General features: G+C 42.3%; 1 long non-coding RNA gene across 1 annotated transcript; it reads right to left on the bottom strand.

Annotated features, from left to right (window-relative positions):
* Window positions 1-6,485: 6,485 nt before the first annotated feature.
* Window positions 6,486-15,905, bottom strand: LOC309343396. The gene is made up of 3 exons (XR_014157259.1): window positions 14,426-15,905; window positions 12,307-13,044; window positions 6,486-8,706 (listed from the first exon to the last, which is right to left on the bottom strand). It is a non-coding gene; the product is annotated as an uncharacterized lncRNA (long non-coding RNA).
* Between the last annotated feature and the right edge of the window lie 542 nt (window positions 15,906-16,447).

Here is a 16,447-nt window from a genome sequence, read left to right as displayed (position 1 = left end):
CCCAGCAGCGCCAATTTCAAGAGAGAAGATGGAGAGGAGCCATTGTTCAAGTAGAAGGGCAGGGCTTCCACTGAAGTGACTCCTTAGTTGACTCTTGTTCACTGTATGTGCACAGCCTGTGTACTTTCATGGTGTGCGGGCACAGCTAACTGTGGCAGGCGCACATGTGGCTACAACCTTCCCCATGTGCTAGGACAGTGTTCTTCAACCTTGGGTCTCCAGACGTTGTTGGTCTACAACTCCCATCCTCCCCAGCTCAAGCAAACATACGGTAGCTACATAGGTAGCTGCCTTACACTGAGTCTGACCATTTGTCCATCTGATTCAGTATTGTCTACACTGACTGGCAGTGGCTCTTCAGGATTTCAGACAGGGCTCTCTCCCAGCCCTACCTGGAGATGCCAGGGATTGAATCTGGATCCTTCTGCATGCAAAGCGAATGCTCCACCACTGAGCTAAAGGCCTACAGTTGGGCAATTCTTTATTAGGACCAGCCCCAAAGTCACAAAAATGTGCTTAGCTCTTCAGCTCTCCAGAACTCTTCATCAGGTAAGATGTTACGCAAAGCAACGGATGGTGCAATGAGGAAAAACAAGTAGAAAAAATAAGCTAATTGTTGTGGCTGCAAGGCCAATTTGGAGAAAGCAGACGCTGGTTTGCAGCCTGGTATCTCTAGAGCCTAAGAAGGGCTTGTGATCTCCTTCTTGGAACCGAGGCCACCAGCTCAGCGAATTTAGAACGCTTTTAAAATTAAATGGGTATTAAGAAGCTGCAATGTAGGTCCTTGTAATTTATTATGTATTGCTTTAGTAGTTGCTTTGTCCATCATTCTAATTCAAATTGCTTTTGTTCTTTCATTCACACTGCACCATCTTGATTATTATTGTTCTTTTATTCATACTGTGAAGCTTTGTTTATTACACTGCCCTGCCTTGATGGATTTTCTTTTATGTAATCGTTGAAGTTCATGCTATCATTTCTGTAGTTACCACTGTGAATCAATAAAACATTTTGGCTGCAGTTCTCTACTCATTTATCCAGGAGTAAGCCTCCTTGAATTCAATGGGTCTTACTTCTGAGTAGACATGTGTAGGCTTGTGCTGTCAATTAATTTCAGATACCTCCTTGAGTCTGTGTGGACCTCACCACTTGTTAAAATTTTACCCACTGGAGTGTAAATTTGTACTGAAATTCAATGATTGGTGACCACAGTGGCAACAGCAAGCTGCCTAAATTATATGTGCTGTGTGTTTTATGAATTGCTATAAAGTCTGTGTTTGTATAATCCAATCTTTCTGGATAGCTGATGCAGTGTGAGATAAAATAATGCGGTGAGTTTTGTGAATTAAAATGCTTATAATTCGTAGCAACACTCCAGAAAAATCATCAACACATAAACACATAAGTGTATTCCATATGTTAATAAGATTAATTTTGTTAACAGCATCACCTAAATATATTCTGCATGCAAATTAAATACATAGGGTGATATCCACTGTTAGACATACTCAGAGTAGACCTGTTGAAATTCATGGACTTGGAAGGTTACTTAAGTCAATCAGTTTCTAGGGGTTTGTTGTGCTCTTGAGTAGGACTTAGCTGGATATTACCCATAGGAAATTTATTTATTTGATTGATTGATTGATTTATATACTGCCCATCATCAAAAGATCTCAGGGCAGTTCACAAGATAAAATCCACAATGTGTATTTGTACACACATGCATATGGATAGACATGCCAGGATTCACGCTATCAAGAATCAAAGGCAAATTTTAATAACATCTTGCATGAGGTTTTAGGGGCAACATCTTGTCAATTTCGTACAGTATGGTACGGCAAAACCAGATGGGCAGTAACTCTACAATTAGCAAGCTGCCACAGCTAATCCAGATTTCCTGATGAACGCCTATATGATAAACATGTTTGCATTCACACATCTGTTGCGCCAGCACTCTACATTTGGGTTGAACATGTATGGTTTGAAAAATAGCATGTGAAGTAGCAACCCTCAGACAGTGGTAGACTTAGGCCTGATTTATCCCAAAGATTGACTTATGCTACATAATCTGACTTGACCTGATTTATCACTTGCGGTAGAATGAGATGGTAGAATCCTGAGGTGATAGAGTAGGCTATACCATCTCAGCGTGAGAGCCAGTGTGGTGTAGTGGTTAGAGTCCTGGACTCTGACTTGGGAGACTAGGGTTCAAATCTCCCCTCAACCTTGAAGCCCAGTGGGTAACTTTGGGTCAGTCACTATCTCTCTGCCTAACCTACCTCACTGGGTTGTTGTAGAAGTGTGTACACCACTGTGAACTCCTTTGAGAAAATGTGGAATATAAATGTAGCAGTAGTAGTAGTAATACTACCCACCCCCCCTGCAATCAACTTATTCTCTATCATCTTGAAACTTTACTGTCCCAGCACTTTACCATCTTATTTGAATCTTATTTATCTGAATGTGTGTAGGGCAAGTCTTTATTTCAACCAGTCACTAGATGGCAGCATAAGAAACAATTTAGTTGCATTCTGAGACTGTTAGGCTGCTGCAGCGAAACAACAAGTTTCCAGCACCTTAAAGACCAGCACACTTATTATGTCATAATTTTTCATGGACTAGAGTCTTGCATCCAATGAAATGGATTCTAGTCCACGAAAGGTTATGCCCGAATAAGTGTTTGTGTGTAAGGCGCCACAAGACTCTTCATTGTTTTTATAGGAATTTTGTACAGCTTGCATCAGAGCACTTGCTTTGCTTAAAGCCAATGTTTATATTGGCTGTGTTGCTCATTTGCATTACAAATGTCTTTCTTTGGCTTTTTCTTCTTCACATAAAGAGCATGGAAGAGACTCAATGGCTCACAGCTGAAAATCCTCTGAATCTAGGCTTAACCTTGATAGTCGTATTCTAGCCTATAATTGATATCATTGAATGTACTGCTGCTTTTTTGAAGTTCAGGAGCTCATCATGACTACTGTCCGCAGGGCCAAGGCTGATTTCAAAGGATGAGTGTGTTCCAGTTAGCACATAGTTTTGAAAAGTGCACGTTATGTAGTTCCGCTTTTAAATGTGATCTGAATCAAATGTCCCCCCCCCAGCCCTAACTAGAAGGAAATAGTGAGATGTGCCATACCCAAGCTGATTTTCACTTTATTTGTGTTATCATTTGGGTAGAAGCAGTGTAACAATCTGGTGGTCCTTGGTTCTCTGGCTGGTGGCAGAGGCTGATGGGCTTTCCCCCTTGCCTCTTGCAGTTCCATGGAAACTGGCAGTTGGAGCTGATTTTTTTTCTGGCAGAGTGGAAGAAAACTCCCTGCAGCTGTTTTTTCTCTGGCCAATAGTAAAGCAATTATTTTTTCATCAAGCCATGTAGTGAACCATTTATTCCAACGTTCTGCATTATGGGGTTGATTCGGGGAAAAGTTAAGTTGAAGCCCCACATGGTTTCAATAGAAGAGAGTTAAAAACATGCTCTCTTTCTGTCTGTTTGTCTCTGTGTGTCTCTGTCTCTTCTAATGAATTCAGTACAACTTCAAAGTGTTTTAACTAGGGCTGGACTGTGCTCAGGTGTGTCGCATGGCCGAGTTGTGAAGTGTAGGTGCTGCACATATGGCATAACCTCAGTTATGAATGGTAGTGCTTGACATTTTCATTTTCATTTTCATTTTCATTTTCATTTTCATTTTCATTTTTATTTTGGTCTGGAAAAACATACAGTGCTATAGATACACACTTTCTTAATGAACAGCTTATAAGTTAATATAATGGCAAATACTTAATCTTATTCATGCTGTCCAATCTTAAATTGTTGTTATGGCCTAATCTGTATTGAAATTGTCCTTTGTTTTTTCCGGTGTTATGTTTCGCTGACTAGCTGTACGAACCAATCTGGTCTGTGACCGTTTAATAAAATTTGATTTGATTTGATTTGATTTGATGGCATATCGTGTATATTAAGTCATCCAGAAGATCAGGGACCAAGAACCTTACTTAGGAGCAGTGCTCTTTTTCTGGGGGGACGCAGGGGTATGCATACCCCTAAATATGTTGTCAATCTAAGTTTGGCCTCACTGAGGGGCAGTATTTCAATATGAGTAGGAAAATGAGAGTACCCCAAAACATTTTTTAAGGAAAAAAAAGCACTGGTATGGGGATATGTCCAAGGTTGCCAGATGAAGAGCCACACAGGGTTTAGAGCCTTAGAATTTCCTTGCTCTGCTGTAACTCCAAATAATCGCCTTGCAAAATTGGAGTGAGCCGAGAAGTGTGTCAGCGGGAGAGCTTATTTATGCAGTTTTGTCCCAAGAAAGGTCATTTTGCTGCTATTGCAGAATCTTTGGAAAATTGGGATTCCTGTAGAGAGAGCACTCACATGCTCCTACCCCACAGTGATGCACTATTAAAGTACTACTGTAGGATGTGCAATGGGTGTCGTGGCAATGCTACTGTGCTGGGAGGAGAAGAGAAGCAGAGCAGCATTTAGGAAACATGGCTTATTTCAGGGAAGTAGTGTTGAATGGTCTCTTTAAATTTGAAGGTTCATTATTGTTCCACAAGATGTGTATGTCTTTAAGGGCCAGAGCAAATAACGAGACCCAGGTTTACAGCTGTGAAACAGTATAGCAGGTGCTGTTAAGTTGTGTTAATTAAGCTGTGTCAGCAATTGGGTATAGTATATAAAGAGCAGCACTTAGCGCTCTCAGTACCCTGGGGGATGGTTTGGTGGTTGGGTCATGCTTGTTGATATATTTAATGTAAAAGCAGTTTTTGTTTTTGTTATTCAAACCTTCTTAAAGTTATCTTTGAGTTCCTTGTAATGCGTGGTCTCCCCAGCAAGCTTTCTGCAGCGCAACTAAACTGCAAATAGCCAACAAGTAGTCCATTGTATTTAAACAACTCCAGTTAAAACAGGGACCAATTTAAAAAATGGCTCTTTCTCTAACGGTAAAATGATGGAAACATGAGATTTAAAGCCAAAGAACTGGAAACAATATAAATTAGGCATTGTTCCAGGAATACTTATATGGGGCCTCCATGATAGATAACCATGTTAACCAGCACCAGCTGCTCACATTAGAACAGGCAAGGAAGATGGTGGCACATTGCAGTCTAAGCAGCGACTGTCTTGATAAAGGTGAAGCAGAGATGGGGGCACATTAAATAAGGGTTCTGCATAAAAAAAATAGAGAGAATAAGATTAGATTTAATATGTTAGAGCTGTTGCAGCTCTGGGGGGAGAAATATGGTCAATGTTTTGTGTGCATGACGTGGGGTGTGAAGACTGAACCATCATCAATCATTTGCTCTACAGTGGTGTTTTTTAACCTATGGTCCCCAAATGTTGCTGGACTACAACTCCCATCATCCCCAGGCAGTTTAGTTAATGGTCAGGAATGATGAGAGTTACAGTCTAATAGCGTCTGAGAACCCAACACCAGGGGTGGAGTTACCTGCCCCGGCACCCGGAGTGGGGCGGGGGCGGGGCTAGCCGGCCCGCAGGGACACGACTAGCTGCCCGCACGGCGAGTGTCGGGTGGGTCTGCTAGCTCCCCACGGCAGCATTGTCTCTAGTGGCCCACAGCCCATGCAGCGAGTGTCTGGGGGTGCCGCCTGTGCAACGAGCGGGGTGTGGGTGGGTGGCACGGCAATGTCACCCAACCTCACAGCTGACACCCAGTGTACACCGCACTCCCCGCACCCGCCTTCCTCCGCCAGTGCCCAACACTTCTGTAAGCCCTGTAGCTTGCATCATACCCTCCTTTTCCTTCTTATCACACTGTTATAAGAAAAAAATGCTCCCTTTCCCTTATGGGGGTATTCCAGAGCCTGTATAGAATACTTAAGTGGCTTCCCTATCGGTAAGAGAAAGTAACAGAGGCCAAGCAGAGTATGTTGTTGTTTAGTCGTGTCCGACTCTTCATGACCCCATGGACCAGAGCACGCCAGGCACTTCTGTCTTCCACTGCCTCCCGCAGTTTGGTCAGACTCATGCTGGTAGCTTCGCGAACACTGTCCAGCCATGTCGTCCTCTGTCGTCCCCTTCTCCTTGTGCCCTCCATCTTTCCCAACATCAGGGTCTTTCCCAGGGAGTCTTCTCTTCTCATGAGGTGGCCAAAGCAGAGTATATTGAGAAGCAAAGTGGCTAGTAAGCCTGATCGTTATTAAAGGAACTGTTGCAACAGGGTCCCCACTCACCACACACAGGAGGGAGGAGAACCCTGAACAATGATGTGCAAGCCCTTATACAGACTTTGGAAATTGCCCACCCTGTAGCCCAAGACCCACCCCCCAACCCCTATCATACGTACATCACAGAAGGAGACAGTCTACAGCAGGAATTCTGTCTGCGGGGATACTGATTGCATTACCTGGGCAGTCTGGCCATTCTTTTGTGATGGTTAATACTGTATTTTAGCTCCTGAGTCCAGGTCACCCTATTCGTGCACAAATATGCCCTTAAGACAGGAACTGCAAGCAAAAAGGCAATAAGAAGGCTTTCCCCATTTGCCTCCCTTACTGCAGAGGAATATTTAAGGTCACTGGGAGACTCAAAATGGCTTCAGGATTGCTCTCCCATACTATTTCAGACACGTGGTTCATATATTTAGATATGTGTGCATTTATGAATATTTATTCTATATTTGAGACCTTAAAATTCTTATAACAACACAGTGAGAAATCAAGGGCCACATCCCCAAGTTATGGAGAAATTTCATAGGTTCTTAAAAATATATGTAGGAAAAACATATCATTGATTAAATATTGTTCAGCATAGGGTCTCCATAATCTTTAATTATGCTTTGGATACAGACATGCAATCACAGACAGATACGAACAGGAAAAGAAACAGGATGTCACAGCCCTTCTGGGCCTGTACAGCCATTTAAAGAGTGTGCTAGTTCCACTTTACTTTTGGGGAAGCAGAAGGTTTCCTAGCAAAACACTGATTAGCATCTCTGGCCTGGCTTGTCCGAGCAAGTAGCCGGGCTCCAGGCCAGGGAAAGAATGTGTGTGCTGCCCTGTGTAATTTACTGGGAGTGTCCAGGATTTTCAGCCAGCTTGTTATTTGGAGTGTTAGAAGCACAAATGTCCTTAGGGGGAATATTGAAACGAGGGAGACCCTTTAACTCCTATTGCTATGCATGAGCATTAATTCAGCCTCCATTGTTGGAATTGTGACCCAATACAAACTTTAACCCCAGAAATTAAATAGTAGCCTATGTTGCACCCCCAAGCTCTCTGTTATCTTGCTATCCTGTTGCACATTGCACACACTTGCCCAAGGCTGCGATTTTATGCACATTGACTTGGGGACAAAACCTTCATTGAACTCAGTGGAACTTACTTCTGGGTAAAGATTCATAGTATTGTACTTTGTAAGTGCACTGATGTAATTTTCAGTAAAAGAAAGTGGGGAGAGTGACATAACCAGTAAACTCTTGTGAGATTTCGTAATTCTAGTTTTCTAAAGCTGGAACATGTTATGAACTTATGAACTAATGCAGGAGTTGCCAACTTGGTGCCTATGGGTGCCAGTGTGCCTGTCAGTAACTCGTACGGCACCCCAAAAAAGTTCTCAGTAAATAATATACCCCGACAAATCCACAATATATAATAGACAGTTTGCTCTTCGGGTTCAGTGGTCTCTTCCACACTGAATACATCCTCTTAAATGTACCTATACATCATTGGATGTTAGGATTGGACACCTGCCTCCCTTCTGCACAGAGGAGTGCTGTAAAGAGGTTTTTTCTGTGAGCAAGTGTGGTGGTGACTGATGTAGGTGGCTTTTTCCTCACTGAAGGGGGTCATGACATCACCATTTTCTGTTTCTGTCTCCTTTTCTACTCTTTAAGATGTGGCAGCCATTTTGTGCTATGCTGTGCCATGCCACAGCCACACAGTTTCCATTTTGTGTTATGCCACAAACCCTCACAGAAGCCATTTTGTGACTGGTGCCCATGACACTTTCTCAAAATTCCAAATGTCCCCATTGCTTGGCATCTGCTTAACTAATGTAAGCAAGATAGGTGTTGCTATCTTACATATAAACAGAGGAAGAAGTTGATTTGTGTTTAAAAACAGATATGCCAAGCCTCAGGCTTTCTCGGGAGACTTGTAATCTGCCCTGAAGTCCTCCCTCCTTAAAATATATGATGCTATCATTCAAAACAGGAGTAAAATTTAATAAAAGAACAGCTACTGTATATTGCTAGGGAAGCCTGTGGTGAAAATGTCTTTATTTTGAATGTTCTAGTTCATTCACCACACCCAAAGGCACCTAAAGCAGCACAGAGTCTAAAAACCAAAACCAAATGTATAGTTTTCTCATAGTCTGAAGAGCAGGCAAAAGGGTAACTGTTTACAGTTTGGACTATGGAGACCCCCTCTCCCCCTGTGCCATGTTCCATGCCAATCTGGCTCAGCCCCTTCCCCCTTTATTTACTTACTAAAATCAAGCACCCCAGAGCTAACAAAGTAATCATGTCTATTGTGACCCTACAATTGATTTCATTGGCTTAAAAACACTTGATTCAAGAGGTGATTAGCAATACTTGAGTGTGGTTTCCTTGGATACATTAGGGGTAGCATTGTTGGGCATCTGCCAAGGCCCACACACACCTGCAGGAGACTCTCTGCCAACCTACAGAATCTCCTGACCCTGTAGTTGCTCCTTCTTGTTGTTTTTGCCTGTTCACCTTTCTGAAAATGCAAGCAATGACAAAAATGGGGAAATAGAACAGGTTCCTTCACTTGCCCTGCACTCCCCATCTGGATGATTGTACAGACTAGACCCACAGGGAGAGCACAGATGAGGCCCCCATATGTTTAAAATAAATTCAACTTTAAACAATAATGGCTTTCGTACAAGAATCACAGAATTACAAGGAACCCCAAAGGCCATTTAGTCCAACCCCTGCAACGCAGGAACCCTAACTAAATCCTGGGAATTCTAGTTTGTAAAGTGTCTGTGAGGAGGAATAGAGGGTCTTGTTACAACCCTTAACAAACTATAGTTCCCAGGAATCTTTGGATGAAACTTTGGCTGCTTAAAGTGGTTTGATACTGTTTTAAGTGTATACTGCAAATTAGAGTCTAAAACTGGAGTTGACACTGCTTAGAGAGGACAGCAAGGTGGGGGCGATCTGCCTCATGCTTCTGGAGAACAGAAAGACAAATATTAGGTAGAGCAGAATCTCTGCATGATTGTCAGGCCCTGGATCAGCCTCCTGGTGACCCAGGGACCAATCAGAACTGGTTAGGACACCAGCCAGTCAGGGAGAACAGGTGATTTTAAAAAGTAGAACTTTGCAGTTAAACTGTCAGATGGGGATCAGTTAGGGCTTGGAAAAGCATGGGGAACATGAGGAGAAAGGGATCTTTCCTGACAGGAATTAGCATTAGCTAGCCAGGGCAACCCAGTTTAATTCACTTAGGGAAAAGTAAAAATATTAGAAAGGACTGGGAAAGTGTTGCTGGTGTAGTAATACTAATAGCCATGCTAGGTGGAAATAGTCTATTCTGAGGCTAAATTCAAAATGTAAAGTGTGTTTGCCTGAAACTAAGTATTGTGCCTCTCATTTGTAACCATCAAGCTTAAACCCCTCATTGAGTGTAATTAAATAAAAAGTCTAATTTTGTCCCAGAAGTGCCTCCTCATCCTTCAAACCTCTGGGTGAGAGGATAAGTGGACACATGGCATTATTCACATACGTAAAACACCTTGCTGCAGAATAATAAAGAAAAACCACCACAAACAGTTGAAGCAGACCTCTCTGGTGTTGTTAACTGTTATTTTTAAGCACCCAGAAATTCAGTCACACTACCCAGCTCCCATCTTTAGTGTTGCAGGCTTTCTTTGTTCTTTTGCTAAAGCACTTGATTGAACATGAATCTATAACAAGGGATTGGGTAAACATTTGATTCATTTCTCATTGAAAGGTGTACCTACCTAATTCACACTTTCTTGAAAAATAGACAAACTGAAACAAGGCCATCCTTTGAAACTGGCACATCTTTGAATTATGCAGTGCAGTTCTCTGGTCAAGTAATGTACACAAATGTGCATATATTTATTATGGTAAAATGTGTATTAAATGCATTTATTATTGAAAACGACATGCATAATCCATTAGGAAAATTGCCTAGTAAAAACATGTGTCTTAAGCCAAATTGCATACAAATGTGTGGCTATTATGAGAAATTTGCACTAAAATACTGATGAATTTTCATGAGACCTTTTTTTAAAAAAAGAATTTGATGTGGAGAACTGAATTTAAGATTGGAAAAATGAGAAATGGAGAGAAACAGAAAACGGACAGATTTGCTCATTGCCATTCATAACTTGATATTTGAATTGTAATAAAAACACCTTGCCCAAACGTTGCATTTATGAACATTAAGGCTGCAAACCTTTGTATGTTAACTCAGAAGTGATCTTCTCTGGATATATTTCCATGTGAATATTCATCAAATTGGGCTGTGCACCAGAGTTTTAGCTTTTTTTTAGTGTATTGTTTAGTGGTTCATGTTCTTATATGCTTGATTTTACATCTCCTTCTGTTAAATAAGCGGGCAAGCTTCATAGTTCAGGGGTACAGCACCTCCTTTGCAGGCAGAACATCCCAGGTTTTGTTGCTGCCATCCCCAGGTACGGTTGGGAATGTCCCCTGTCCAAAACCCTGGAAAGCCGCTGTCAGTGTAAACTAGCCTTCACCATCTTGGTGCCTCCAAATGTTTTGGACTACAACTCCCATAAGTCCCAGCCAGCACATGTAGCAAGGGGGAGGTAGCAACAAGTCAGCTGACCCCTGTTTGTGTGCGGACCTGTGTGAGAAGCAAGTTTGCTCAACTAGATCATTCTCTGGATCTGTGACAAAAGGCATTTAAAACAAATTTGTAAATGAATGACAGCATTACAGTTCCTTATGTAACCTTATCTTTGCTGCCTTTTGTACAGACATGATGATAACATCTCTAATTACATGTTCTTATTCCCCATAGAACTGGAGGCATAAAAATTTCAATATACACTAAAAATGGGGCATTCTAAGCCTCATTATATTTGTTTACATCCGGCAAGTGGGACAGGCAGTGTAAAATCAGAGGGTCTTCTGAGAATTTGGGAAGAGGGGGAGAGGCGTACACTCAGTGGCAGAGCACCTGCTTTGAAAGCACAATGACTCTGTTCTTCTACCTTTGGAAGCAGAATACCAGTTGCTGGGAATCACAAGTGAAGGGAGCAGTGTTGCTTTCAGGTCCTTCTCACAGGCACCCCATCGGCATGCTGTGAGAACAGGATGCTGATCTAGATGAGCCTTTGGTCTGATTCAACAGGACTCTTCTTATATCATATTCTTATGTTGATTCTCATCCAGATACTGATCAGATCTAGACCAGCTTTGACTTAGTAAAAATTCTGCATCAGGTACTTTCAGGCTATGCCCTAGGACTATATCAAGCAAGATGCCTTGCATCTTATGCGCTGTTTCAGACATAGTAGTGGAACTGGAACAGGCTGATAATAAATAAGTGAGGAAACTATGTGGGCTGAACTATAGAGGTCACCTCTAAAGCATAGCATTCCAAAGAACAAGATTGGCTCCAAAATAGCCTGCCATTCACCAGCATTCACAGAGAATGTGTAGCCTTGTTGCTAGGCACAGATGTTGCCATGATGGAGTGAAGTGCGTGCAGAATCAGTAGTAGTAACACATGCAGCCTTGTTGCTAGGCATAAATGTTGCTAGGGTAAGAGAAAGGGAAGCATATTGTATCTGTAGTAACCTAGTATTCGTATACGCTTGCAGAGTGACCCAAATGTTCTAAAACATTTTTAAAATGTAGGTTACGGCTGTCTGATGAGGCATGTTGCATCTACATCTCTCTACCTATCCCATCAAGCGTTATTGTCAGCATTGCAAAATTAGACTCTTATGTAGACAGATATTTCTCCTTCAGAAATCCATGGCTCACTGACTTCTTTCCTTTTTTAAAAAAGATTCACTGCTATCTAGGTCACAGCAGGTTTGAAAGACTGAAGGTATATGTTCTTTTTCCCCAGTTAGAAAAAAGCCTATATTAAGGAAGATAAAATTTTATTAAGGAAGTTAAAAATGTCAAATACTTACAGGGACAAACATAATGTTAAAACTTTGCACCCATCAAAAGGCCGACACCCCATTTTTGAACAAGGTGCTTTCAGTTCAGAATAACTCATTGTCTGATTCCTCAAGGTACTGGACAACTTTCCTGGCCCGACCCAACCATTCACGTGCAGCAGTTGGAAAAGGCGAGTCCTTACCTGAGCTTATTTCAATGGAAAATGACTCATCATCCTTCCGGGATTTCTTAAGTGCTGTTGATTTTTAAAGAGCTGGGTATGTTCTAAGTTCCAGAACTACTGCTGTTATTATGCCAACTGAAAATTGGCACAATAACATCTGTTGATCCTAGTGTATCTTTACCTTTACTAGACCTATAAGAAATATTCTAGCTCAGAGAGCTTTTCAAACCCTGTGGATCCTCAAAAGTTTATTGGGGGGACATCTGACTTTTTTGGCAAAGTTATTTGTGACTTTTTTGACTTTAAAAAAGGGAGGGAAAAGTTGGCAACTCAACTAGTAGGGAACCAACACAGGTTTCCCTTCCTTGTCTCCAGCTGGCCCTCCCTCAACTTCCCCTGAATCACCAAGGCTCTTCACTCCCTCCAGCCTGCCACAAATAACTGCCTCTTTCTCCTCAGCCCCCATGTCCTTTTGTGACATCCCAGGCAGCCTGCAGCCAATGGCAACAGCTGGAGAAGCACCAGCGCAACCTCCCCTGGCCTGACCATTGTGGGGCAACTCACTACTGATTTATTATTTTTCTTTTTTGCCGGATAATTTTTATTAGTTTTCCAATTTTTTAACAAATCAGTACCAAATGACATCAAATTTAGTACAATTTCCTCATTGAGTTGACTTCCTGCTCTCCATCGTCAATGTGTTCCTGTTTCTTATTTCTCACCCAGCCCATCTTTCATGTGTACTGCTCACATAAACTGTCTTGGAAGAAAAAGATAGAATTAACACTACAGCTAGATATATTTAGAAAGACATTTGTTTAGAGATATAAGCGAGCTTGCTTAAGTGCTACAGTTCTCTTCATTGCTTTCCCAGTTGGTCTGAAGAAACTTCAGACATCCTGGGGGGTGGGTGGGACAGAGACAATGAGAGGGATAGTTACCTTTCAACAGCATCACCCAGGCACCAAGGCTGTGTGATGTGTTGATGCATCATCCAACACCGGTTTGTAGACCACATCATAAGAACAGTTTCAAAATAATTGAGCTGGCGATGTATTGTGAAGCACAACCTTCAGAATTCCAGGGGGTGGTATAATTGCGAACCCTCTGGAGGCTGGTGGCTGCCTTTGCTTTCAGCTCATTTCCCCCTCCGATAGCAGAACGGTCCCACTCCTAGCCTTGGCACATCCCCATAACCACAGTGTCTCTCTCTCTCTCTATCTGATGCAGCAATTGCAGCTGGGCTGCTTCTTCTCCCTCTGTCTAGGGAGGAATGGGAAAAGTTCACCCTCCAAACACGAGTGTTTGCCTGCCTCAGAGAGGAGGAATCCGCAGTGCACATAACATGTACCTATTAATCTCCATGACTGCTCCTTTGCCCGATCTTCAGCCCTCACCTGTGCGATCTCCAAAGATCGCTCCTTTGCCTGATCTTCAGCCCCCACCTGTGCAATCTCCAAAGACCGCTCCTTTGCCCGATCTTCACCCCGCCACCCTACATAGTTCCATGTTTCAGACATTGTGGTGTATCACTAAATCATAATGTTTAGCCTGTGATAGACCTACCAGGCACCTCCACTGACTTCAGCCTGGAGAAGCTAACTTCAGCTTGCCAACTTCCAGAGTTCTCAGCTGTTCATGAATATCCACCAATTTCCTTTTACACATCACATTCATGTAGCTACTGACACCATTTGCCTTTTCCACAATTAAAACCTCCCATACACATAGGCATGCATATGCTAGCCAACATCCATGATAAACACCAACGGACACATTCACTTATCATTCACTCTTCATTAATATTTGTTCTTTGGCTTCAATCTGCAGATATCCACCGACTTCCAAATTTCATTTGGGAGGCTTGAATTTTGCTTATTGAGCTCTTCACAATTCAGAAATCCATGGCTCACTGACTTTTTTTCTGTTTTAAGAAAGATGCACTGCTATCTAGGTCACAGCAAGTTTGAAAGACTGAAGGTATATGTTCTTTTTCCCCAGTTAGAAAAAAAGCATTTACTAAGGAAGATAAAAACATTTGCCAGCTTCCATTAAGCCCATCGCCAGATGTCAGCCAGCTTCTGACCATGGGTATCAGCTGCCTTCAAGCCACATCCCTCTCAGCAAGTGAACTTGCCTTATTAATGCTCCATGGCATCCCACAGCCAGATGAACACCTCTGTCCATCTGCCAATTCTCCTTCTCCAGGTGGAAGAAGGCTGGGCAATTCTGAATGTCACAGCTGTTGCCCTCTGTCTTCTGTTGGAGAAGAGGAAAAGGCCCACCTTTATATCCATTCAGCTGTCATGTGTTTTTGTGACATCACAGGTAGTCTGTAACTAACAGTAACAGGCTGGGGAAACAACAACATTATCTGTGCACAATTGGAGGTGCACTTCAGCAGTGATTTATGCGTGTGCTTGTTGATGTGTAGCTCACCCTTCATCCGTATTGATACCAATCAGGGAGACACTGTAAAATTGTTGCAGGGGACCCTTTTCAGCACAAGGGCTGCATTTCCTTCTGGGGAACCTTCCAAGGGTCACATGCCAGTATTGGGCAGAGTCAGAGGCAAATGGAAGCAGGGCAAAAGCCAGAACCCTGGCTCTCAGATCTCTCCATGGCTTTTGCCACAATCCATGGAGGTGTCCTTTTGAAAAAAAAAGCTCAGGATGTAGGGATGGGTTAAAGTAGAACTCAGGGAAAGTAGCACTACAGCTTTGGGGCTATGAGGATCTTCAGCAATCTCTTCTGTCTCCCAAGTTATTTAACAGTTACATGAAATGGTTGTAAGTTTGTTTATTTATTTATTTAACAAAATTCATATCCTGTAAAGCCTATAAGTGGTTTCCCAAAAAGGCTTTTGTTGTCGTCTGGACATTTGGAGCAAAGTGTAATTTGGCCAGCAACAATTGGACTAATTGGCTTTCACTTAAGGCAGAGTTCCATTGGCATGCAGCCACTGAAACAAGGGTTTCCCATTGCTCCCTTTTGATCTTGTCAATATTTGACCGTTGTTGTTTTATAAGATTCCATTTGAACTCGCAGGATCTCTAGCGACTTATTAATAATATGCATTTTTTGTCTAAGCAGAAAGGCATCATAATATAACTTAAGGCACCGTTGCTTAACTTAACATAAGGCACTTCTATCCCTCCTTTGTCCCTTGGGTGATACAAAGTTTGGAGGGTTGTTCTATTCCACTTACTATCTAAAATAAAATTTTAATTAGCACCAGCCATTTCTGTAATTGGGATTGAAGAATTGATATAGAGAGCCTTGAAATAAAAATAAGAACTTGGGAAGAGTAGTCATTTTAACGGCTGCAATGCAGCCCAATAAGTTCCATTTTTAAAAAATTACTTGCCCTCAATCAATTTCTTAATTTTTTGAATAGCCAGCTAGCTGTAATTTTTTTAGTTGATTAATTTGATAGTAACAAAATTTAACTTTATCTCTCCTCTAATTCCTATCTCTGTAATATTATTATGATTATGACATGTTTCTGTTTCGATGGTCTTGAAACAAAATCTCTCTATACCAGCAAATGAGGCATTCAGCAGCTGGAAACTTGAAAAGGCAGTGGCCCCTCTCTTTCCTTCCACACTAAAAAAAAAAAAAAAAATTACGCACACCCTCCACCCTAGCAAGTGATCCAAGCAGGCTTCCCCCCCACCAGTCCCTTTCCAAGAGACCAGTCCTTACTGATCCACCGGGTTGAGGTTATTCTGTGTTTGTCACCTTTTCTGCCCGTGTGTGGAAGCCTCCTTAATCGGGTTCCCATCTGCAAGTTTCCTTTTACAAGTGAGGTCATGGCGGTGGCTGGCTGGGGCTCCTTGCCACCTGCTCCTCCTCCTGCTGGGTCGCTTGGTGCCTATGGCATGCTCAGCGTTCCAGGCTGGTGAGAATTGAAGTCCAATGACATCTGGTGGGCCACAGATTACCCATCCCTTCACTAATTTATTGTGGAGTGTCTTATTCTGGATCTTGACCAGGCATAGGCAAACTCAGCCCTCCAGATGATTTGGGACTACAATTCCTATCATCCCTGACCACTGGTCCTATTAGCTAGGGGTGATGGGAGTTGTAGTCCCAAAACATCTGGAGGGCCGAGTTTGCCTATGCCTGATCTTGACCATAACATCAAACACAGACTTTA

This window comes from Podarcis erhardii, assembly GCF_964252035.2.
Source record: "Podarcis erhardii genome assembly, chromosome: 6".
In the NCBI taxonomy this organism is placed as follows: Eukaryota; Metazoa; Chordata; class Lepidosauria; order Squamata; family Lacertidae; genus Podarcis; species Podarcis erhardii.
This window is presented reverse-complemented; position numbering and strand designations above follow the sequence as displayed.